Below are 25,836 nucleotides of genomic sequence, written 5' to 3' on the forward strand. Positions count from 1 at the left end.
TTGGTGAATTATATATCTTTTAGTGATAATGCCTACATTATGATTGAAGGATTACTCTCTCTATTTGTTGGGGGCGCATCAATATTTATCACACACCATACTCTAGGATCTCTTTGCTATTCTTTTGCATCGTCCTGGAGGCAGCTTGGGATACATATGAGACATATATTCAAGCAGTGGATGGTTGAGAGACAATTTATTTTTTGGCTAGATAAAATCGAATTTGGTGATTACTTTGATGAAGGAAGAAAATCATGTGTTTTTTTTTAGCTACATTTTTGATATGTAAATGCTCAATAATGGATATTTGCATGGGCATCCTGGTTTGCTAGATCCATTGTAATGCCATCAACATCTACAATAATGTATTTTGTTAAATTTTAATGGAATAGTATCCTTTTTTTTCTTTGAAAAAAAATGTAGTATAAATCAATAATATTAATTGATTCCTATCCATGTGTTGTTTTCAAAAAGAGCTTGAATGCCATGAATTGATAAAGTCATGAAAATACCAAGGTCATTTTGGGTAAGAAGGAAGAGGTAATTCTTATGGAAATGAGAGATTTAATTTATATATAGACCAAATCAATTTATTGAGATTCATTAGTCATTTAACTTATATAACTATACTAATAATAATTAAATGAGAGTAGTAATGCACACAAATACCTCAACCATAAAAAGTTTGACATGTACACAATGACCCTAGTTGGGAATAATTTGATGTAGACAACGACCCTTGTTGGCATGAATGTGAGTTGGAGAAGTTATATGTTGGTTGAGGGTCTTTATTGGAGAAGAGAGTTATGCTTAATGAAGGTATGCACATTAACTAATGTGAATGAATAGGTAGGACTAAGGTAATGTCCAAGGTAGCACTAAGGTAATGAACATTAGGATTTATTTTCACCACAAGGGTTAGATAAAGTGATGTCAGAAGGATTCATTTCAAAATATTACTGATTTATTTTAAGTGGAAAATGATAAGAAAACACGTCTTTGTATACCTGTTGGAATTCCAAATTGAGCTCAATGGGACCATATACAATTTTGATAAGGATTTTAATATATGCAAGCCTTTAATGTATAGCCATGTCAAATAATGATCTTACACGAGTTTCTCTCCCTCTCTCTCTCTTTCTCAAAGAAAAACATAGTTTGTATCTTACTATTCATTTGGAATCAAGGATACATTAAAAAAACATTTGTAGTATCAACAAGTTTACATATTTCAATATGTTAAGCTCTGTTTGAGAACATTGGTTAATTTTTTTTTAAGTTTTCTTACCAAAAAACTAACAGAATTTTAAGCGGGCCTGAGAAAGCCTGTTTTACCAATAACATTTATGCAACTATATGTATCTCATAAAAACTTTCTATCGTTGTTTAAACATAGGGAAACAAAAGAGAAACTGTAAGACAAAAAACAATGGAAGTTCACTTGGAGATAAAGTCAACAAAAGATGCATTGGAAAAAGTCTTCAGAACTACTAGAAGGAGCGTAAGAAATTTTTGTCCTCGTTCCTCCATTCCTCAAGCTGAATTGTACATGTTTTTAGAAGAATCCCCTGTTTTGAAAGTTCACCTGACATCATATCATGTTCCATGTAAACATGAAATAAGGATACTTATCGAAATTGTTGTACAATTTCCAATATCTTTGACTTCCAATAAAAGAGATTTAAAACCTGTAACTTAGGCTTCCTAATCAACCAATCTATAATGGATTTGGAGTCTCCTCCAACCAGAGTCCTCGAAAGATTTACAAATTTCATAATGAAGAGGAGGGCTCATGATGCGATGAGTTATGCATTGGTGTTGGATCCCTGCATAATCCCCACACAACCTTTCAAGTAATGATTATAGGAGCGTTTAATGATAAACCCTCCACCACATTGATCTCCTTATGAGTCACCATAAAAAAAAGCTACTAGAAAATCCTTGTTCGTTAAAGGGAAGGCAACCATCTTTATTTGCTTAGACCTATCTCTAGAAGGATATTCTCTAAAACAATATACCACTTTAGTTGAGGTCTATAATAGGTTGGGGGAGATTCCTTCAAAGATTAACCTATTTCACAAGTTCCAAAGGGTCCCAAGCAATAAAAATTGGAAGGGTTTGTACCTTATTTTCTCTTGTAGACTAATACTGTAAACATTCCTAATAAGAGCTATAGTTTCCTGAAGTTGTAATTCTAGTTGCTGTAAGCAAATTCTCCCATATTTCTTTGGCAACCCTATAGTTAATTAATAAGTTATCAATACTCTCCTCACCAGAAAAGCACAAACAACGAATTTGGTCCATTAAAACCCCTTTTTTGCAAGTTCTCCCAAATCAAAATTTCATTTTCAAGGACCAACCATGCAAAAGTTTTAATCCTAAGAGGAACGTTTCATTTCTAGATTTTGGATGTCCACCATTTTGTGATAGGAGCGCGTAGTGAAATTGATATGGCATCATATGCAGAACTGGGTTCCACCTTCCTCGAGTCATTGTTCCAGGCCCAAAATAACCTTTCCTCATTCTGAGAGAGAAAAGCCCATATTGAGAAAGGCCTATTATAAAATCAATCCATTCAATAGCAAGAGTCCCTTGTAGATCCAGATCCCTTGAGCTAAGCCACTATCCCTTAGAGCTATTGAAAGGGAAGTAGCTATTTTCTTGTGCTAGGAGATAAAGGCCTTTGACATTAAGGGGAGCTACCAGAGACTGAGATAGAGTAGAGGGATAAGACCCCCCAGAAAAGGATGCTTTCCAAGCCATACTTGACATCCATTTCCCATCTTCCATACCAACCATTTGTAAAGCCAATTAAAGGATGAAATCAGCCCCCTCCAAATTAGGGAACATGAATGAAGCAATTTTGAAACGAAGCTCTGGATCCACTCCACCAAGGAAGAATTTTTAATGTACTTATCTTTTATCACCTGATTCCAAAGCTCATTACCAAAGAAAACCCCCTAGAGGTTCTTTAAAGTTAAAGCTTTCCCAAACAAAAAAATATTTTTTAGCCCCCATCCCCCCATGCTATTTGTCCTCGAAAGGGTATCCTGACTGGCCATGTAAAATTTGTCCTTTTCTTTCCTTCCTAACCATAAAATACTGAACATTCTTTGTCTCATTTTGTTTAGGATAAAGGAGGGAACTTTTACTATGCTCAACCAATAAACCGAAATGCTTTCAAGAACTGACTTGACAAGATCCATACGTCCTCCTAAGGACAACCACCTGTAGCACCAACACCCAATTTTTTGTTCCATTTTATTGACCATCCACAACCACTCCTCTTTCCTGTAATTATTAGGCTTTAACCAAAAGCCTAGATATTTTAGCCCTGAGTCCAAAACTTCCACTTTACAGGGACAAAATCTGTAATCCGAGACAAGTCTAGGGATTCTAAGTTATGTTGGAGAGAAATATATTTCCTAATACTAACTCCCAATCTTGTAGCAAGACAGAAGGTGGAAATAATCCTTTTATAGGAATTCCATTCTTCCATCGAGCCTTCCCCCATAATAAGAAAGTCATCAACAAATAGTAGTGAGTAATAATCTAAGATGAAGATACTTTAACTCCTTGTATCACACCTTCCCTTTTTTTCTTTAATAATAATTCTTCTAAGACCTTTGATTATCAACAAGAAAAGCATGGGGGACAGGGCACATCCTTGCCTGAGGCCCCTTGAGCAATGAAAAAACTCCATAGGAGAACCATTGATTAGAGCAACAAAATTTATTGAAGACACAAAAGCCATGATCCAGCTAGTGATAACTGTATATCCCAGACCTATCTGAATCATAAGAAACATGATAAAATCCAACTTTACCCTATCGTAAGCTTTGACCAAGTCCATTTTAAAAATTAATACCTTTAACTTTTTAACCTTAATAGAATGCATAAATTCCTGGGCTATACCAATTACCTCATGGATCTGTCTACTTGGAAGAAAGCCAATTTTTTTAATGAGATGGATTCAACCAACTTCTCCTTATGTTTTTTAGGTATAGTTTTTGAGATGATTTTGTATACAAGATTGCAGAGAGAGATCGACCTGAAAAGGTCAAAAGATAAAGCTTTGGAGGATTTTGGAATGAGGGCTAAATAAGTGGCATTGAAGAAGCTACTGACCCTTCCCTTAATTCTAGATTCCTCCACAACTTTAAGTGGGTATCCTCCAATTAAGTAAAAAAAAATGGGAGAAGAATTCAACTAACTACCCGTCAAGCCCGAGGTTATTTTCTCTAGCACAACTTTTTAGAGTATCTTCTAACTTTTCCAAAGAGATCCAATTACCTATATGACCATCCTCCTCCTAATACAAAAATTGGGGGAAATTCTGAATGACCTACAACTAATCCATTAAATTATTTGTGGTAGGTTTCTTGAAATGAGAGGAGAAGTGGGTCACAATTACTCTCTTATGGTCATCTTGGGAGGAAAAAACATTTCCATTCACATTCCAAATCTCCCATATGGATTTGATACCTTTTCTAAAACTTGCATATCTATGGAAGAATTTAGTATTTCCATCTCCATTGGAAATCCAATTTTCCCTACTTTTGATCCTCTAGGATTCTTCTTTTATCTTTAAAATTTGAAGTTTCCTTGACTACAGGTTGCAAATATGGCTTTTGATTTCAGTTGGGTAGGTATTTTTGAAGAGTGCCTTGATTGGAGTGGTTGCACTCTCTTCTCTTTTTCCCATTTGATAACAATCTTCCTTAACTCATTCAAATGTAAAGAGAGTTTTTCCATATCAGAAAGACAATTTGGCTTTCCAAGGTTTTTCGAGCTCCTTATAACTAGCACATTGAAGGATTGATCCTTAAGCCAAACATGATTAAATTTGAAGGGATAATGAGATCTTTGATCAAGAAAACCCATCTCGATGAAGATAGGCACGTGGTAAGAAATTCCATCTGGGACTATCCAAAATCTGAATTTTCCTATGACCGAGGACATATTTTTAACCATATGGGAATGGTTAAGTCTGTTTGCTATGCCTTCTAGACCCACCCAACCATTCCTCCAAGTAAGAGCTAAAGGTTTAGGGAAAATGTCAACAGGCTCTCTTCCTGAAAAATAATAGAGAAATAATGAGCTAAGGGGTCTATCCTGGCCTTGCTGCCCCATACTTTAATGGCAGAGATTGTTAGGTTTAACTCCCTTGCCAGAATAATTTTTTTACACCCTAAGAGGCCACTTTGCTAAAAGGAGTCACAAAAAGCCCTCCCTTATTCAAACAACTCATAATAGTTCACAATGGTAACAAGCCCAACTAACCCTCTCAACGATCCTTCTAGAATAATGCCCATTTTTTACTGAAAGGCTCTTAAGGATGCCTAGTTAGGATTCCAGATAGAAACTAACCCTCCATACAGACCATCAACATCCACACACAAACGCACCACCCTGTCTAGATTTTAGAAAAAATCTCCATATCTTTACCACGAGACACCATGGATTCTTGAAACAGAATCATTGATAACTGATGAGTATTTATTAACCTCTCGAGGGAGTTTGATTTGGAGCTCCCCCCTACTCCTTTGATGTTTAAGGATAAAAGAATCATTTCATCCCACAACTGGAGGGCTTCTACACTCTAAAGGCCCATGGATTTGAGGCATCATAATAGGGGGATTGCACAGGGAGGGAGTCATGAGGAAATCCATCCCTGGCCATATAATTTTTGTTGGCTTTCTTTTTCCTGACAGTCATATTGGTTATAAAGACGACAGGGTGAGTGAATGAGGAGGAGGCCATGTTCGAGAAGTTCAACCCCAGGATGGTGTGTAATTCAAGATATTCTTATAAGAAATAAGAATGGAAGAAATAATATCTACATGGGTCTCAATGTGAGCCATAATAAAATGGAAAGATTTTGAGATAAATGGAGGGAAGGGATTTGTATCCAAAGTCCCAAAATGAGAGACCTTACCCCCTACCCCCTAGAATTCTATTATTAGAATTCGAGGGACCAATGAAGTTGAAGGATTAGAATCTGGAGTAGCTTAACCAAGATAAAAAGTTAAAATGGATGCAAGGGGCCCATGGTTGGAAGGAAGATCCTCTTACCTACTATCTATAGTAGAAGCCGACACTGAAAACCCATTCTCCATTGGTTTCAGGCCCAAACGTGAAATATAATTCATTAAGAAACATTTACCTGAAGATGAAAGTACATCATTCTTGATAGAGGAAACACTAAATTCATGAAACTTTAATAGCTCTTCAGGAGGCAAGGAAGAAATCAAATAGTCTTGAAAGGGGGATAATTGAAGCACAAAGGTGTCTGATGCATCAATATTTTACTGAGATCCTTGATAATTTCTTCCAGGAACCAAGTTCACCACAACAGGGTTAGGGAGATGATAAGAATTTCCATGACTGCTAGAAAAAATCCCATTAGAAATAATATACCCTGACTACTTGGCTGTTGTAGCCCCATTAACTGAACCCCCTGTCGCCACATCTACCAGCCTGACAAGCTTCTTTGAATGCTTCTTTGGGGATGATAAAACATTATTGATAGTTTCAAAACTCTATTCCACATAAGTGTTCTTGGCCCTCGACCCAGAAACCCTTCTACGCCGAGGAATGTAACAATTTTTTCATAGGTGGTCTGCATAATGGCACCCAAGGCATAAAAAAGGAACCTTCCAGTAGTCCAAGGCCTGGTAGTATATTCTTTCGCCATGTGTTATAGCCTAAAATCTACCTCAAGCTGAGAAAGGCAGGTCTAGGGTAACATCAAACCACGCTTAACCTGGTAGCTAACCCTACCAGGTCGGGAGAGGGCTCTCTCCTTGTCAATCTCAAAGAAAATATGGCAAATAAGGCTAGATATGACTGATATGAAAACTAATTTTAGGCTAGGTATATTCTCATAGGAATTTGATTGATTTTAATGATTGGTTGCTGGATCAAATGAGGAGGGCAACTTTGGGTCCGGGAAATCAACTCAGATTTGTAGAGGTTTCTGTGGGGTGAGGTAGGCAAGTGTTTTAGCACTTTGAAATGAATGTGATGGTGAGTCTAAAGATTGGTGAGGAGTTGAAGAGGGCATGCAAGTTTCATGAGTCCTCTTCAAACAACAGAAAACATTTAGAACTAAATAAACTCCAAGGCAGAGCACTGAAACACCACTGGATTCCACCATTTAATCTTGATTCATTTAGTTATGCAGAAAAAGATAGATGATGGCACATATACACATAAGATAAACTAAATAACATAGGAGAAAATAATGCTAATTCACATTACCACAAGAATCCCACAAAATGCTGCAAAATCCTGGTTCATTTCCTTGCCAAACTGCAGAAGTGATTTACAATGTAGCGCAATGCATCCACAAGAGTCCAGCCTTGACAAATGACTAAGAAAGTACAAGATATAGGCATAAAACCACCTATGCTAGCCATCAGGGGTCGAATCCATGAGTCAAGGAGCTATTTCAACAAGATCTAAACTAGGAACTGAAAAATAGGCAGTGGAACAGCTTGCCTCTAAAACTATGGAAACTAATTCATTCATCCACAAACCAACTCTAACTGATGTATCTACCTCCTCAAGTCATTTTTCATCATATTTACATCATAGTACATCATATTACATCATATTACAACATATTACATCATCAATTTACCAAAGAGAGAATAAAAATCCAAATTGGCAGCAAACTAGGCGAAATTCTGAACAAACAGGCAAAACTGGAAAATTTTTCTCCTATGCGCAACACCATTGATCCTATGCGCAACGCTTTTTCAAGGCCACTTTTGGAAGGCCTCCTAATGTCGAAATCAGGTGTGGAATAGCTCATGGGAAAGCTTGGTGAGTCTACTTTCTGGGACAACTTGAATTTTTTGATTTGGAGTCCATTTGCCCCTCCAAAAATGGAATCTCCCAAGATTGTTTCCTGTGTGGCAAAAAAGTGACATAGAGGGCACTTTTTGGGTGTTTTTGGCCCTTTTGTAGGTCTAGAACTTGTCAAAATTTCTCAGCCATTTCTGAGCATGCATAACTTTTCATGCTGATTCCAAAAATGTAAACATTTTTGCAATCGAGGCCCCCATCAAAAGCGCAGCACCACCGAAAAAACTTGTTTTTTGCTTCAAAAATTTCAAAAATGACAAAAACTTCACTAAATTTCTTGAAATTTGGCATGAGTGATCCTTTTTATGTGCTATGCTGGGCCAATGATGCTTTCAGCCAAGATCTTGAGCTTGTCTTTCTCTTTTTTTGCTTCTCAAAGCTCTCTTTAGTTTCACCTTTAACCTTTTCACCCTTGTTTTACAAATTTTATTCCGGGTTAAGTAGTGATAGGCCATATGGCACAACATTTTCTTCTCTTTGTTAGATTTCTAAAGAAATTTATCGAGGTGAATGTTTGATCTCTCTAACGATGATTCTCGGTCAGCCTCAGTTTCTTGCTCAAGGGGTGTCATTTTGATTTTTCTTCCTTTTGCCGCTTGCCTGTTTTCTCTAATTGTTTGCAACTCCATAATAGCTTGTTTGTCCTATAGTTGTTTGTTATCTTGCTCAAGAAAGCTAATGATCCATTTGGCCCTCTCAAGGTCAAGTGATAAGGCTTGGATTTCTGCCTCCTTTTCTTTGATGATCATATCTTTGAGTCTTGAGCTTTTAGGGCCCAAATCAATGTCATCCTCCTCAACCAAGACAAAATCTCTATCTTGCCCTTCAGTAGGGCCTTCATCATGCACCTGTTGCTTTCCTTTGTCTTTGTCCTGTACCTGTTCAACCGAAGAAGAAGGAAAATCCCCTTTCACCCCTGGTGAAGATAGCATTTGCTTGTGATCTGGTGAAGAAAACGAGACCCCTTCCACCCCTGGTGAAGATAGTACTCGTTTGGCAGCAGCAAAAAGTCTCCTGGTGCCTTTTTCATAAGTGAAAAACACTGGCACAACTATAGTTTCAGTCTCAAGAACATTTGGTTGTCTTGAAGGCCCTCCTTCCTCTTGAAGCACCGATGGAATCACTTGAGGGCCTTTGAAAATCTCATGTGCAATGAAGGTATCCCATGATATGTTCAGCCAGCTTAGCTGATGCAAGACAACAATTTTAATCAGTGAGAAGTGGTGAATGCTGTTGAACTGCTGAGGAAAAGGTTTCCTTTGCACATATAGAGCCATCTTCTCAATATTCTTGCAGATAAAGTATGGGAGGTTCATCATCCTCACTCTTGTGAAATGCATCAACAATCTGACATGGTAGGTATACAGACAAGAAAACCTCCCTTCACAGGTGAAATACTTGATGATGAGTTTCATGAGAGGAACATAAGTGTCCTGCAAGTATTTGAAAGGAAAAACCCTGCTGATTTGCCTCTGATAACCAGCCTTGATGTAAGGCTCATAATGCTCTCTGCCCACATGTTGCCCTTTATTCCACTATTCACCTACATTAGGGATGCCTGTTGCTGCTAAACTGGTTTCAAGTGTCAAGGTGAAAGAGACACCATCAAGGTTCACCTAGTCATTGTGAAGATGAAGAACAAACAACTTAGTCAGTGATGAGCCCCAATTTTTGGTAACAATTTGGGCTCATTTGGCCTACTTACCTTGCTCAACCCTTCATCTTTTATCACTTATGCATTCATTTCTTGGTATATTCGTGTTATTTGTAGGAAGAAGGGCAGGCATTATATCTATGTGGCTAATACATGATGATTTCAGGTTTTTTGGCATTAAAGGGAGTAAAGACCACGCAGAAGGAGACAAGAAGACAGCAAAGGTGGCATTGCAGGTTTATAGGGAGGTTGTCTACAGCCTTAAATGACCTCCCTCGTGATCTCCACCCTAACTCCGAGCTCCAACAGCTCTCCCCACCGAGCTTAAAGGCAGCCAACAGATTCTACAGGAACAACAATTTACTTTTAGTTGGACAGCCGAGCTCCACTAATTGAGGAAGCCAGCTTGATCCTCAGCATGTATAAATATTAAGGCCGTGGCCTTTGATAGGAGCTTTTTGAACTTTGGAACTACTGTTGCAATCTTTAAGCACGAGCTACAGCTCGGTTTTTGCTTTTTGTAAGCCAGTTTTGGCATGATGTTAGACTCATGATTATTCAATAAAACAGACAGCTTTGGATTCAATTCTGAGTTTTTAAGGGAGATATAGCTCTCAGGTTAGGGCCCAACCTGAGAGCAATAGACCTCCTTTTCCTTGTATTGTTACTTGTCTTTCCTTCCAGCACTTTATTCCTCTGTTTTGGCATGCATTTAGAAATTACAGTCTGCTGATTTGATTTCTTTTATGTGATTGAGTAGGATTAGTTCACAGTTCAAGTGCTTTTAGTTGCTTAGATTAGAGTAGGAGGATCATCATACATTAGAGCTCCAAGAAAAGGTTGACAGTGCACTCACTGCCATCTCTGTTTAGAGATTGGGGGTGTAGACCGTACCAACCACCAAAAAAAACGCAGTCTTATACTCTCATTCAAGTTGCACCCAGTCATTTCAATTGTAGATCCATCCATGCATTCTGATCTTGAGCAGTACTTCTTCATTCCAACTCCATGCACGATTTTTCTCTGAAGTTTACATTGCTGTTCGTTGATTTAATAACACAGTTAGGATAGGTTGATGAATTCTCGGTTTTGTGCAGATTTGTTTCCTTTACACTGCATTGCATCACTCTGTTATCTTCTTCTTCTTCTCAACCGCGCCTAAAGTCACCTACCCAACCTCTGTTCAGCTCGTTTGCCTTCCAACACTTCTACTGTTCACGTAGCTCCATCTTTTTGACCTTTCATTGCTTCCACCCTCCTATCCACCAACCAACTTTACCCATTCTTTCCTCATCTCATATCTCTGTTCCTGAGCCATCATAAGCTCCCTTTCCATCCTACCTATCCACCCATACAACTCCTCCACTCCTTTATCACCCAAAACTCCAACCACAGAACATCCTGTAGAAGTTAGCAGACTTCCTGTAGAAATCCCGAGCTTCCTGTAGGATCCCCTGCAGATATCCTGTAGAAGCCTGCAAACTCGGTTGCCGAGCACCTGAACGTTGTGGACTTCTGTGGAACGACGTTAGGGATCCCCTGGAACCTCTCCTAGCCCTCTTGACCTTTCCCAAGCTTTCTTTCCCTTCGAACTACCCCTGCACAGTCAAACCCTAATAAGAAACAACATCATAATAACTCCAACCACTTAAGCAAGAATACAAAAACAATGTTCTTTTCAGTAGAAGTAGCTTAAATTCATGCATCTCATATCACTAGAAGTAATGGCATCATTTCTAGAAGTTTGCACTCCCACCATCGCATCATAGAGATTAGACTAGTCAGATTAGGGTTTACTAGGGTTTCCATGTTTTGATTGGCTTTCAGTTCATTCTTGCAAAGTAGGTTAATTTCCTTTCAAATAGTCTTCGTTCATCATTTAGAAAGCTTCTTCTGAGAACATATAGAAGTTGGCTTGAGCCCTAGCGGACTTGTGCCAGCTGACCAAGTGACAGCTGCGACAAGAGCTAGTACTTGTGCATACAGCACCGTCGCTTCCAAGTTTGTTACGAACTACCGGGTTGATAAAATTAGAGATAGGAAGCTCCAGGAGTTGTAGCATTATTGCTACAACACTGGAGCCCACCATCTTTTTGGCGCCGTTGCCGGGGAAGCGTCAGAGTATTAGTAATTGTTGCTTTTCTTCTATTTCCTTACTCTTGCCTTCTGCTAAGTAGTTTATTTCATTTCCATTCTGCAAAAGTAGCATAGACATTTCCTGCTTTCATAGATTAGCATTTCCTGCTTTCATAGATTAGCATTTCCTGCTTTCATAGATTAGCCTTTCCTGCTTTCATAGATTAGCATTTCAATTCTGCAATTTCATTTCTACAAGCGTAGATTAGCCTTTCAATTCTGCAAGCGTAGACTAGCATTTCCATTCCTGCAATTTCATTTGAGCAAAGTAGATTAGTTCTTTCCCACTTTCAATTTAATTCTGCATCTTTATTTCAGTAAGATAGTTAGTTGTAGATCAATCTGTTTCAGTTTTGCAGGTACCAAAGAAGAAAAAAAACAAAAGCAATCAAAAAAGTCTTTCCATTTCATGCCTCGTAGGAATCGAGATAAAACAGGCAAATTCTTACCCAACACCCCCACCACATCACTGAGTCACCCTTCTCTCTTCTTCGGTGACAATGATCCAAAAGAACCTATAGGTGAACCTCCTGAGATATACGAAGATCCTATAGCAGAAGAAGAATTAGAGACCATCCCATCTGAAGCTATGGCTGACAATAGAAGAGAAGATGAGAGAATAGAAGGTGCCTTCCCCATCCGAGAGACCAATGGAGAGATGAAAATGAAGAACATTAGCCCCTCTGCTTTACCTCACTTCCATGGACTGACTACTGAAGATCCTGATACCTTCCTGTTTGAGTTTGCTGTCCTTTGTAGAACCTATGACTATACTGAAGATGAGCAGAAGCTGAAACTCTTCCCTTCCACTCTTAAGGATGCAGCATTACGCTGGTTCATGGGCTTACCTGGGAATAGTATCACTACTTGGGCTCAGATGCAACAAGCTTTCAATACCAAGTACCGGGACTACTGTAGGTCTAAGGAAACCAAGGGAGAAATCTTTCGGATGACCATGGGAAATGATGAGTCCTTAGAGGATTATGAGGAGAGATTCCAACTTAGCTATAAGCGGGCCAGGTGCACACTTGACCCTGAATCCCTCAAGTTGGTCCTGCTCCGAGGAGTCCCTGAAGACCTCTTAGATACCCTTCACATGTTAGCTGGGGGGGACATTTACCAATTGCCTTATGAGGACATCAAGACTGTGTTTAGAAACCACTCCAGGGCAGCTCGGAAACGAGGTAGAGGAAACCTCCTCTCAACTGGTGTCCCTTTCTCCAAACATGAGTTTGCAAATCAATTGGAAGATCTTAAGAGTGAGGTGAGACAGACCATTGCCATGCAGCTGGACACATTCAGGATCCAGCAGAAGAAGGAAGAAGCTGAGAGAGCCTTGGCTATCTTCTGCCCTAGATGTACAAGGAGACACCCTAAGAACGAATGTCCATTGCATTCGGTTGAAGTGTGTTTCGTTTGTGAGGAGGACCATCCCACAAACCAATGTCCAACCTTACCTGGATTTAAGGCCATGTACCAAGGGACAGAAGCTCCCACTGAACCTCTCTATTACCTCAACCAAAGGAGGCCACAAGGACCTAGACCTTACCAGCAGGGGATGCAAGGGGCACCTCAAGCTTATTACAGCCCCAACCAATTGACTCCTATGCCTTCCTGGGGTCCCCCTACTCATCCTTCCTGGTCTATGCCTCCTCCATGGTCTTACCCACCTCAGTACCCTACTCAACCCACTACTCATTCCTATCACTCACATGCCCAGCCACAGCCTCAGTGGAATGCACCTCAGTCGGGGTGGAGGCCCCAATACAACACTCCTCCTGCCATTTTGCCTCCACCACCAGTTCAACCTCAACCCTTACCTCCTTCTCCTCCAAGGCAACCTCAAATACCTGCTCAACCGAACCCGAACCCCAACAATAGACAGGCCCAACAGGTATACACTGGGGAAACATCATGCCCTACTTATGCTGTGGAGATCCAGGAGATCAATCTTCGATCTGGAAAGACTCTTCTGGATCGCCAACCTCCTCCCCCAGAGTATGAGGAAGATAAACAGGAAAGTGAACCAAAGGCTATTCCACCCTTTCCTGAGAGACTAACAGCCACCACACAACCCAACCCAGAGGAGGATGAGCTTCTGGGTGAGCTCAAGCAGTTGTGTGTGAAAATACCACTTCTCCAAGCCATCAAGGATGTGCCAATATACAACAAACTGGTTAAGGAAAATTGTTTCAAACACCCAGGCAGGCAAAAGAGAGATGCTTCAACCATCAATGTCTTAGGACAACTGTCTGACCTTATGTTAGGACGAGTCATCTGCCCAAAGTATCTAGATCCTGGGAGTCCTGTAGTAGATGTCCACATCAATGGCATCATCATACCTCACACCTTGATTGATTTGGGGGCCGCCATTAATGTGATGACCAGGGATACCATGCTCAAACTCAATCTTCAGGGTTCCTTGAGGAAGACCTCGACAGTTCTGCAACTAGCAGATCGCTCCACTGTGACTCCCGAAGGGATTGTGGAGGATGTATTTGTCTCTGTCGACTCTTGGGAATACCCTGCAGATTTCTTGGTTCTGCAACCCAAGGCAAAGCTTACTGGATATCCTCTTATTTTGGGAAGGCCTTGGTTAGCCACTGCAGATGCTTACATAAGTTGTCGTGCAGGAAATATGACCATCAAAAATGGTCCTATGTCCAAGCAGCTAGTCCTATACCCTCCTGCCCAACCTTCCTTAGAGCATGACTTACCACTTTGGTTGGAGGAAGGAGAAGAGGATGAAGTGTACTCAGCACCTTTGTGCACCCTAGATACCTCTAGAAGAGACCCCCAACCGAGGATGACTTGATTGAGACCTTGATCCAGAATCCACCTTCCAGTGCACTATCCTTAGAAAAATTGGTGGAGGATGCCCAAGCCAGCACCTTAGTGGATCTTTGTACGACCAACCCTGTCACTCCCAGAGTCAAGAATGTGGAGTTCGGCCCTGAGAGAACGTTAAAGATCAGCTCCTCCCTATCTCCTTCCCAGGAAAAGGAGCTGTGTAGCCTGTTGGCCAGTCACCTAGATGCTTTTGCTTGGAGCTATAAGGAGATGAAAGGAGTCCATCCCTCGGTCTGTACCCATCACATATACATCAAAGAGGGTTGTAAACCGGTTAGGCAACCTCAGAGGAGAATGAATCCAGCCCTTAAGGGCATTGTCAAGGAAGAATTGCAAAAACTGTTGGATGCCGGATTCATTTACCCCATCTCAGATAGTGAATGGGTGTCCCCTCTGGTGTTGGTTCCCAAGAAGAATGGGAAGTGGAGAATCTGTGTGGACTACCGAGAACTGAACAAAGCTACCAAGAAAGACCATTTCCCTCTACCTTTCATAGATCAAGTGTTGGATGGACTGGCAGGAAAGAAGTTCTTCTCTTTCCTGGATGGGTTTAGCGGGTACAACCAGATTCAAATCAGCCCGGAAGACCAAGATAAGACCACCTTCACTTGTCCTTGGGGTACCTTTGCCTACCGAGTTCTTCCCTTTGGGCTATGCAATGCTCCTGCTACCTTCCAGAGAGCTGTCTTGAGCATCTTCTCGGAGCTGGTCCATGATGCAGTGGAGATCTATATGGATGACTTCACTCCTTATGGGGCCAATTTCCAAGAAGCATTGTCCAATCTGGGAAAAGTCCTAACCAAATGCATTGAGATGAACCTGTCCCTTAGTCCTGAAAAATGTGAATTCCTGATGACTGAAGGGACCGTGCTAGGCCATACCATTTCTTGCCAAGGGTTACAGGTGGATCCTAACAAAATTGCTCTCATCAAGAAGGTTCCACCTCCTCAAAAGGTAAGGGATGTTCGGAGTTTCTTAGGATTAGCAGGGTATTACCAGAGATTTATTAAGGACTTCAGCAAGCTAGCCTCCCCATTGTTTGGTCTGTTGGCAAAAGATGTGGAGTTTAAATGGACTGACGATTGTCAGAGAGCTTTGAATGAATTAAAGGACAAGTTGGTGTCAGCCCCAATCTTGAGAGGTCCAAACTGGGCCCTACCTTTCCACATCCACACTGATGCCTCGAACAAAGCCATAGGTGCAGCTTTAGGACAAGTTGAACAAAAACTTCCATATGCCATTTACTTTGTTAGTAAAAACTTGTCCAAAGCTGAACTGAATTACACTGTAACCCAGAAAGAGTTTTTGGCTGTGGTCCATGCACTGAACAAGTTCCGACATTATATCACTGGCTATCAAACATTTGTACATACAGACCATGCTGCAATTAGATATTTAATGAATAAACCAGATGTGAATGCTCGTATTATTAGATGGTTACTTTTGTTGCAGCAGTTTGATTTGACCATTGTTGACAAACCAGGCAAAGAAAATGTTGTTGCTGACTTTTTATCTAGATTGGATTTGTCTGCAGATGAGGATGGAACAGTGGATGACCAGATGCCCGATGAACATCTGTTTGCTATCTCAGCACTCTCTCCATGGTTTTCTGATATAGCAAACTACCTTGTTTCAGCACAGTTCCCTCCGCACCTATCTTCAAGAGAGAAGAGCCGAATCATCAGAAAAAGTGCCTCATTTACTTGGATCGGGGGCAATCTGTCCAAGCTTGGCCCCGATCAGATCTTAAGGCGTTGTGTAAGGGAGGAGGAAGTCTTTGATATCCTCCTCACCTGTCATGATGGGCCTTGTGGAGGACATTTTGCAGCAAAGAGGACTGCCTTCAAAATCCTGCAGGCAGGCTACTATTGGCCCACACTTCATCAAGATGTCAGAAGATATGTTAGCCAATGTGACCAATGCCAAAGAATGGGGAAACCGACTCAAAGGGATGAGATGCCTCTCCAACCTCAAGTGACTCTTGAGCCATTTGAGAAGTGGGGTATGGACTTTGTGGGTCCAATCAACCCTCCTTCGAGGCAAAGGTCCTACATCATTGTGTGTACTGACTACCTGACAAAGTGGGCAGAGACTAAAGCAATCAAAGCAGCAACAGAAGAAAAGGTGGCTGAGTTCTTAAGAGAAAACATCTTCTACAAGTTTGGCTACCCAAGAGAGCTGGTCACCGATCAAGGAATCCAGTTCACATCCAACCTGGTTGAAGACTTACTAGCTCACCACAAGGTCAAGCATAGGACTTCCACCCCCTATCATCCTCAAGCAAATGGGCAGGTGGAAGTCACCAATAGAGCATTAGAAGGGATCTTGACTAAGGTGGTGAGCAGCAGCAGAAAAGACTGGGCAGATCGCCTGGTTGAGGCCACATGGGCTTACAACACCACCTGGAAGACCACCACTGGCTTCACACCTTATGAGCTGGTCTATGGGAAGAAAGCTTTGCTGTCCATTGAGTTTGAATACAACACTTTGAGGATGGCAGCTCAGCTAGATCTAGATCTCAGCCATGCACAACAAGAAAGGTTATTGCAGCTGAATGGACTGGATGAGCACCGAATGCAGGCCATCCTTCACTCGGAAGTGGTTCAACTTCAGAGAAAGGTGTGGCATGACCAACATCTCCATGACAAGCAATTTCAGCCGGGAGATTGGGCCTTGTTGTATGACTCCAGATACAAAGATTTCAAGGGGAAGCTGAGAACCAGATGGCTAGGACCATATGCAGTGGAAAAATGTCATGACAATGGATCTGTTCTTATTCGGACCATTGATGAGGAAGCCATCCCCATGCTTGTCAATGGGCATCGATTGAAGATCTACAGGAAGCCTCTCTCAAGACAAGAGTTCATCAAAACTATGGAGAAATCAGTGTTGGTCATAGAGAAGGGTTCTGCCTCTCCTTTGGGCATACCCTGAAAGATCTAAAAAAAAAAGAAAAAATAATAAAGATCCTTGGGTGAAAACCTTTCTGAGGCACCCAAGGCAGGTGGTAGGGGTGAAAACCTCATTGAGGCGCCCCTATTGTCTTTCAAAAAAAAAGGAAAAGAGATTTGAAAAAAAGATCCTTGAGTGAAAACCTCTCTGAGGCGCTTAAGGCAGATGGCAAGGGTGAAAACCTCATTGAGGCGCCCCTGTTATCTTTCAAAAAAAAAAGAAAAAAGAAAAAAGAAAAAAAACAATAAGAAAAAACAGGGTCAGCAAATTCATAATGTAAAGTTGCATGCAGGTTGCAGGTGTACTATGGAGGAGAGGAAGCCTTTCAACTCAAAGCCAAGGATCCTTATCATGCTGTCAGGAGACCTCACCAGCACCTCCTCCAAGAATACTCATTTTCTCCAAAGTATGTGCAATTTTATCTCGGCTTGAGTCTTCTACAGGAAGACGCAGATTTTCTACAGGAAGATGCAGATTTTCTACAGGAAGGTGCAGACTCTCTACAGGAAATGCAACCTTTCTACAGGAAGCTCTGTATTTCTACAGGAAACTTCCTGTAGAAGTTCAGGACAGCCCAGAATCCATTTTATGAGGAGATCTAACGACTAAGGATCGGTTTGGACGCATGCAAGCTATTGTTATCTCCCTTGCACATTGTTGTCACCTCGTCCTGCCATCCTTGTTGACATGCAACGAAGTTACCTGCACCAGCAAAGCAGATCGATGAGTTATCAAGAAAAAGAAATTTTTAAATGAAAAAACACTGAGATCTCATACCATATCCATCCCAGTCATCCAGAAGCCCTGGGAGCGTGATCGGGAGGCCAGATCCTTCGTCGTGCAGCATGCACCCAAGGAGGAAGAACTGTTACAAGACATCCCGTGGGAGTCCTGTAACAGTTAAGCCCGCTAGAGTGTATACTATTCACATCACTGGCCATATGCAATGGAAACGCGGACGCATGCAGCCAAGCATCAACTCCATCGTCGGCAGCCTGTAAACGTGAACCTCCGGGCCTGTGCAAATTCACCAGCAGCAGATAGATCCATTCATCATCGTCCAAAACCCGAAAAATCGTGTTGCAGCCGCGCAGGTAAGTGTCTCGACCCTTTCTTCCGTCAGATTGCATGAATTTTACTTTGAATTGTTTGCAAAGTGTGAAGTGAATGGGTTGAGCGGCTGTATGGCCAGTTGACTGGCCACGTCGACCGGTTAATGGTCCAGTCAGATGTTTGGGTGGCGGCCGTGACAAAAGGAATGGGCAGCACACACGTGAGAACAATCCCCGTCGGGAAAAACGGATTTAGCAGAAGAAACGGCGGTAGTAAGTGAACTCGCAGACAAATGATGGAACGACGTCATCCAACGGTCCGACGGGGACAGCTCACCCCCGCGCCACAGATTCCGCCGATTCAAATCTAATCGGCTAGATTGCCCGCATGCATTTATCATTCACCGTTTGAAGCTCGAGTGAACATTCGGATCCCTCTGCAGTTCGAAACTCCGAGCCTTTGGCTATCAGAACGGCTGTGAAGCAACACCGAGAGCGCAGACCAACTGCAGTCTTCCCCAGGAATCACGCGCTGCTCCTACAGGAAAGCTGTTTCTACAGGAAGGCGGGTTCCTCACGTAAAAAGGTGGCAGATAAAAAGGTAACCCTGAACTCTCCATGCAATTGGTTTTTAAAGGTGGCAGAATCGTCGTCTACAGTCTGGTCATAGAAAGTTGTTGCAAGTGTTGTCTGCTGTGCATAGACTGTCGTTCTACAGGATGACAGTGTAATTAAATTGTGTTAAGGTCCTCAGGGATAAGTTTTGTGGATTATTTGCACGACGGAAGCGTAATTCTACGCTCTGTCCCAATAAGCTAAAATTCTTCCGCATTCGCCCCCGCTAGCAACAATTTTTATCATGCCGGGTGGGTTTATTAGACGGGAACCCACTGATTCATCAAAGTTAAGAGAAAACCAGGAGGTGGTGGAGCTCTTCACATGAGCACAATGGATATCCTTTTGTGACAAGTTGCAGGGTTATGACGACGAAGTGGCAGAAGAATTTTTACAAGCTTTGAGGCCGAAATCCAAAACATTGGCCACCGTGAGCTTCAGGGGCCTAAGCCTCAAGCTCACCCCGCAATATATCAGTTGAATTACTGAACTTCCAATGGGTTTGCCATGGGATAAGGAAGAAAGGAAGTTGAGCCAGCAGGCAAAGAAAGAATTCTTTCCACCTGAGGAGGAATTCTCGGAGGACAAAAATGGGGTGCGTAGAACCAGTTTGCTGCCACCATGGAATGAAGTTAGCCTGCAAATCATGAAGTATATAACCTATGAAGGCCGTTTTAGCATTGTGTACGGGTATCACTTTCGGTTGCTCAATGAATTGAGGCACCAAATTGATCTTCCTGTAGAAAATAAACTGAGCATCCCTTATTTCCTGCTACAGTCTCTAATTGAGTGTGCCACAAAGTTAAAAGAAGGCATACCAGATCAGGTAGCCCACCATGGATTGATCAAACTTCTCGTGGAGGATGCGCTTCATTCATATAAGGTTCCCCTCTCATGGGAAGCATTCAGAAATTTGACAAGAGATGGAGACATAAGGATGTTGACCGAGGAAAGTGGTTCCTCCAGCAGTGAGGAGAAAGAAACAGTGGCCGCGGGAAAGAAAGAAACAGGCCAGAAGACCCCGACCACAGTGCAGAAGAAAGAACAAAGGAGGAAGCACGAGAAAAAGGATGCTGAGGAAAAAGGTGACACACCCATCTTGTCAGCAAGAGAGAAAAGGTTGCAGAGTAGAACGGACAAAGCTGAGAAGGTCCACATCAGTACAAGTACCTCGTCAGCACCCGCAACCAACCCAAAAAGCAAAACCCATGCAGCAAAGCAAGCCAAGGTGGTGACACCTGTGTCTACAGGAAAGCAGAAACAGGCTTCTACAGGAAGCCCGAAAACAGAAAAAGGTCTTCTACAGGAAGCCCGAAAATTACTAAAACAGGGTCTTCTACAGGAAGCCCGAAATTGACTAAAACAGGGTCTTCTACAGGAAGCCCTGAAAAGGTGAAACCCAAGGAGAAGAAAGCTGACATTCTAGCAAGGGAGGCAGCAGCTGTACTGGATGGTCTCAGCACGCCACCTAAGCCAAAAGAAAAGAGAAAGAGGGAGACCCCTCTATACTTTGAAGTTCGAAGAAGTTCGAGAATAAAGACGGGCAAGCCACAGCCCCCATCCAGCAGCCAAATCACTACAGGGGATGCCCCTACTTCACCCAGTGAGAGGTCCCCCTCGAAGATATCGGTCACCTACGAGAGGGGGAGCCCAAAAACAACTACTTGGAAAAGAAGGATAGACCAATCGGCTTCAAAAGCCCGGCTCAAGGTCAAGGAAACAGAGAAGAGGGAAGGAGCGGCACCCTCATCGCCACCAAGGGCAGAACAGGCAGAGCCACCAAGAGTAGGAAAGAAAGAGCGTATTCCGGAGCCTAGTTCTCGGCCAAGGACAAGGAGCTGGGGCAAAATTGCTCAAGGATGAGCAAATATTTTAGCTGGGGGGTGATGATGAGCCCCAATTTTTGGTAACAATTTGGGCTCATTTGGCCTACTTACCTTGCTCAACCCTTCATCTTTTATCACTTATGCATCCATTTCTTGGTATATTCGTGTTATTTGTAGGAAGAAGGGCAGGCATTATATCTTTGTGGCTAATACATGATGATTTCAGGTTTTTTGGCATTAAAGGGAGCAAAGACCACGCAGAAGGAGACAAGAAGACAACAAAGGTGGCATTGCAGGTTTATAGGGAGGTTGTCTACAGCCTTAAATGACCTCCCTCGTGATCTCCACCCTAACTCCGAGCTCCAACAGCTCTCCCCACCGAGCTTAAAGGCAGCCAACAGATTCTACAGGAACAACAGTTTACAACAGTTTACTTTTAGTTGGACAGCCGAGCTCCACTAATTGAGGAAGCCAGCTTGATCCTTAGCATGTATAAATATTAAGGTCGTGGCCTTTGATAGGAGCTTTTTGAACTTTGGAACTACTGTTGCAATCTCTAAGCACGAGCTACAGCTCGGTTTTTGCTTTTTGTAAGCCAGTTTTGGCATGATGTTAGACTCATGATTATTCAATAAAACAGGCAGCTTTGGATTCAATTCTGAGTTTTTAAGGGAGCTATAGCTCTCAAGTTAGGGCCCAACCTGAGAGCAATAGACCTCCTTTTCCTTGTATTGTTACTTGTCTTTCCTTCCAGCACTTTATTCCTCTGTTTTGGCATGCATTTAGAAATTACAGTCTGCTGATTTGATTTCTTTTATGTGATTGAGTAGGATTAGTTCACAGTTCAAGTGCTTTTAGTTGCTTAGATTAGAGTAGGAGGATCATCATTCATTAGAGCTCCAAGAAAAGGTTGACAGTAAACTCACTGCCATCTCTGTTTAGAGATTGGGGGTGTAGACCGTACCAACCACCAAAAAAAAATGCAGTCTTATACTCTCATTCAAGCTGCACCCAGTCATTTCAATTGTAGATCCATCCATGCATTCTGATCTTGAGTAGTACTTCTTCATTCCAACTCCATGCACGATTTTTCTCTGAAGTTTACATTGATGTTCGTTGATTTAATAACACAGTTAGGATAGGTTGATGAATTCTCAGTTTTGTGCAGATTTGTTTCCTTTACACTGCGTTGCATCACTCTGTTATCTTCTTCTTCTTCTCAACCGCGCCTAAAGTCACCTACCCAACCTCTGTTCAGCTCGTTTGCCTTCCAACACTTCTACTGTTCACGTAGCTCCATCTTTTTGACCTTTCATTGCTTCCACCCTCCTATCCACCAACCAACTTTACCCATTCTTTCCTCATCTCATATCTCTGTTCCTGAGCCATCATAAGCTCCCTTTCCATCCTACCTATCCACCCATACAACTCCTCCACTCCTCCATCACCCAAAACTCCAACCACAGAACATCCTGTAGAAGTTAGCAGACTTCCTGTAGAAATCCCGAGCTTCCTGTAGGATCCCCTGCAGATATCCTGTAGAAGCCTGCAAACTCGGTTGCCGAGCACCTGACCATTGTGGACTTCTGTGGAATGACGTTAGGGATCCCCTAGGACCTCTCCTAGCCCTCTTGACCTTTCCCAAGCTTTCTTTCCCTTCGAACTACCCCTGCACAGTCAAACCCTAATAAGAAACAACATCATAATAACTCCAACCACTTAAGAAAAAATACAAAAACAATGTTCTTTTCAGTAGAAGTAGCTTAAATTCATGCATCTCATATCACTAGAAGTAATGGCATCATTTCTATAAGTTTGCACTCCCACCATCGCATCATAGAGATTAGACTAGTCAGATTAGGGTTTACTAGGGTTTCCATGTTTTGATTGGCTTTCAGTTCTTTCTTGCAAAGTAGGTTAATTTCCTTTCAAATAGTCTTCGTTCATCATTTAGAAAGCTTCTTCTGAGAACATATAGAAGTTGGCTTGAGCCCTAGCGGACTTGTGCCAGCTGACCAAGTGACAGCTGCGACAAGAGCTAGTACTTGTGCATACAGCACCGTCGCTTCCAAGTTTGTTACGAACTACCGGGTTGATAAAATTAGAGATAGGAAGCTCCAGGAGTTGTAGCATTATTGCTACAATACTGGAGCCCACCAGTCAGCTCATGATGATACTTAACCCTTTCTACCATTTCACAAAACTGATAACAAGATTGATGTTTAAAACAAGTTACTGCAAGAGGGCAAGCAAGTAATTCTGTGAGAGTGGTGGGCTCCTCCCCGATGATCTTCCCTCCTTTATGTGGTTTTCTTGGTACATGAGCTTCTGGGAAGAATCACTAACAATTTCATCATCCCTCTCATAGGCCGAGTTTGTCTCCATGCTTGTGAATTTGAAGTGAAAATTGATGAGTATGAAGATATTTTTAAAATATGAGGGTGAATAATGTATGTAGGAAATGACTACTGTTTTTCTTTTGGGAAATGAGGGAATGACTGATATTATGACTATAGATGAGAGTTTTGATGATGGAATGGATGTCATGAGGGAATATGAAATGGGAATTAGGATTTTGGGAATGTATGGGGTTAGGGTGTTGGGTTGTGTTATATTCTTTCCACGTGGTTAACAGGGGGTTTGAGGGGCACCTGTAACCCCACTTTATGGGGTCCGGGGCAGTGCCCCAGAAAATTTTGGTTTTGGAACCTATGTTAGGTTGGGCGGACCCACCTAGGGTCTTGTGCATGATTTTCGCACATGTTTTTTGGATGCGATGGTTTTCGGTCCATGGTTTTGGATGCGATGGTTTTCGGTCCATGGTATTGGATGCTTCGGCATGTATAAATATGTTTTGTAACATTGAAAGGAACATAATGAAAAATCAAGCTGGTAGTCCTAGTTTTGGGATCCAGGGGAAAATATTTGTGTATATGTGTTTTATGTGTTATGATCTCGCATTGTTTATTTTCTGTGTTTTAGAATTCGTATGCAGGTAATTTCTATACGGGGTTAACATTTGGTATCAGAGCTGTTTTGGCTTCAAGTGAATGCCTTTGTTTCTGAGGGGTTTCGCTCGAGCCTGTGGTAGACCCTGTTCAGTGGGAGATCTGCGAGATCGATTCTGGTGGTGAAAAAACATGGCGAGCAGTGGAAAGATAGAGATCGAGAAATTTAATGGTCAGAGTTTTGAGTTGTGGAAACTCAAGATGGAGGATCCGTTGGTGGATAAAGATTAGTGGATTGCAGTAGATCCGGGTACTAAACCAACAGGAGTGTTCGATGAAGAATGGAAGAAGTTCGACATATTGGAGAAAAGGGCCTTCAGATACTTCATGGTAAAGGTATGAGTAATAGCCCTCTGGATTTTGATTTCTATGAAAATTGTGTATACGGGAAGTAGAATCAGGTGAGTTTCCCTTTTGGTGGTAAGAGGGTGAAACAGATATTAGAGCTTGTGCACAGTGATGTGTTTGGACCTGTGAAGGTTCCATCACTGGGTAAGTCTATGTACTATGTATCATTTATAGATGACTTCTCAAGGAATACATGGATATATTTCCTTAAGAAGAAATCTGAAGTCTTTGATAGGTTTAAAGAATTTAAGGCTCTGGTGGAAAACCAGACAGAGAAGAAGATAAAGGTGCTGAGGACAGATAACGGTGGAGAGTTTTGCAGTAAGGAATTTGAAGAATTCTGCAAGAAGTGTGGTATAGCACGGCAGAAGACTACTCCATATACACCTCAGCAAAATGGAGTTGCAGAAAGAATGAACAAGGCATTGATGGAAAGGGCAAGAAGCATGTTCAGTGGTGCCGGGTTGGGACAATAATTCCGGGCAGAGGCGGTGGATACTGCATGTTACCTGGTCAACAGGTCACCTTCATCAGCGTTGGAGGATAAGACTCCTAAAGAGGTATGGACTGGTAAGAAACCCTCTCTTTCACATCTGAGGGTATTTGGATGTGATGCATATGTACATGTTCCAAAGGAGAAACGAACCAAGTTGGATAGCAAATCTGAAAAATGCATCTTTATTGGGTATAAGGATGGTTTAAAGGGTTATAAGCTTTGGAACCCAGTAACAAGGAAGGTTGTGTACAACCGAGATGTGGTGTTCAGAGAGATGAAAGATGTTATTAAACATGAAGTCCAACCAAAGGAACCTAAGAATATAGAGTTTGAGCTAAAGGAGGAAGAATCAGACTCTACAGCAGAGGATGAATCAGAAGATGAAGAGCCACAAACTCCGGCTGTGAGAAGGTCAGTTCGAGAAAGAAGGCAGCCAGAAAGGTATAGTCCATTTGCTTTCTGTTCAAATTTTGCTTTGACTGTTACTGATGATGATCCCAGAACTGTGAAGGAAGCAGTGAATTCAGAGGATGGAAAACTCTGGAAAGAGGCCATGGTTGATGAAATGGAATCTTTGCACAAAAATGAGGCTTGGGATCTGGTGGAGTTACCAGTTGGAAGGAAACCCATTGGAAGAAAATGGGTGTTCAAGAAGAATACAAATGCAGAAGGAAAGGTGGAGAAATACAAAGCTCGGTTGGTAGCAAAAGGTTATTCCCAGGTGCCGGGAATTGATTTTGGTGATATTTTTTCTCCTGTTGCCAAGGTAACTTCTATTAGATTACTTTTATCTGCTGCTGCTGCTTTTGATTTTGAGGTAGAACTGATGGATGTGAAGACAACATTTCTTCACGGGGATCTAGAAGAGGAAATCTACATGAAGCAACCTGAAGGCTTTGCGGTGAAGGGTAATAAAGAACTGGTATGCAAGTTAAAAAAGTCTATGTATGGGTTAAAACAGTCACCAAGGATGTGGTATCAGAAATTTGATACATTTATACGGGGACTTGGCTTCACCAGAAGCAAA

Source organism: Pinus tabuliformis, chromosome 7 (assembly GCF_031772625.1).
Source record: "Pinus tabuliformis cultivar Carrire ecotype Pingquan chromosome 7, CPIR1, whole genome shotgun sequence".
In the NCBI taxonomy this organism is placed as follows: Eukaryota; Viridiplantae; Streptophyta; class Pinopsida; order Pinales; family Pinaceae; genus Pinus; species Pinus tabuliformis.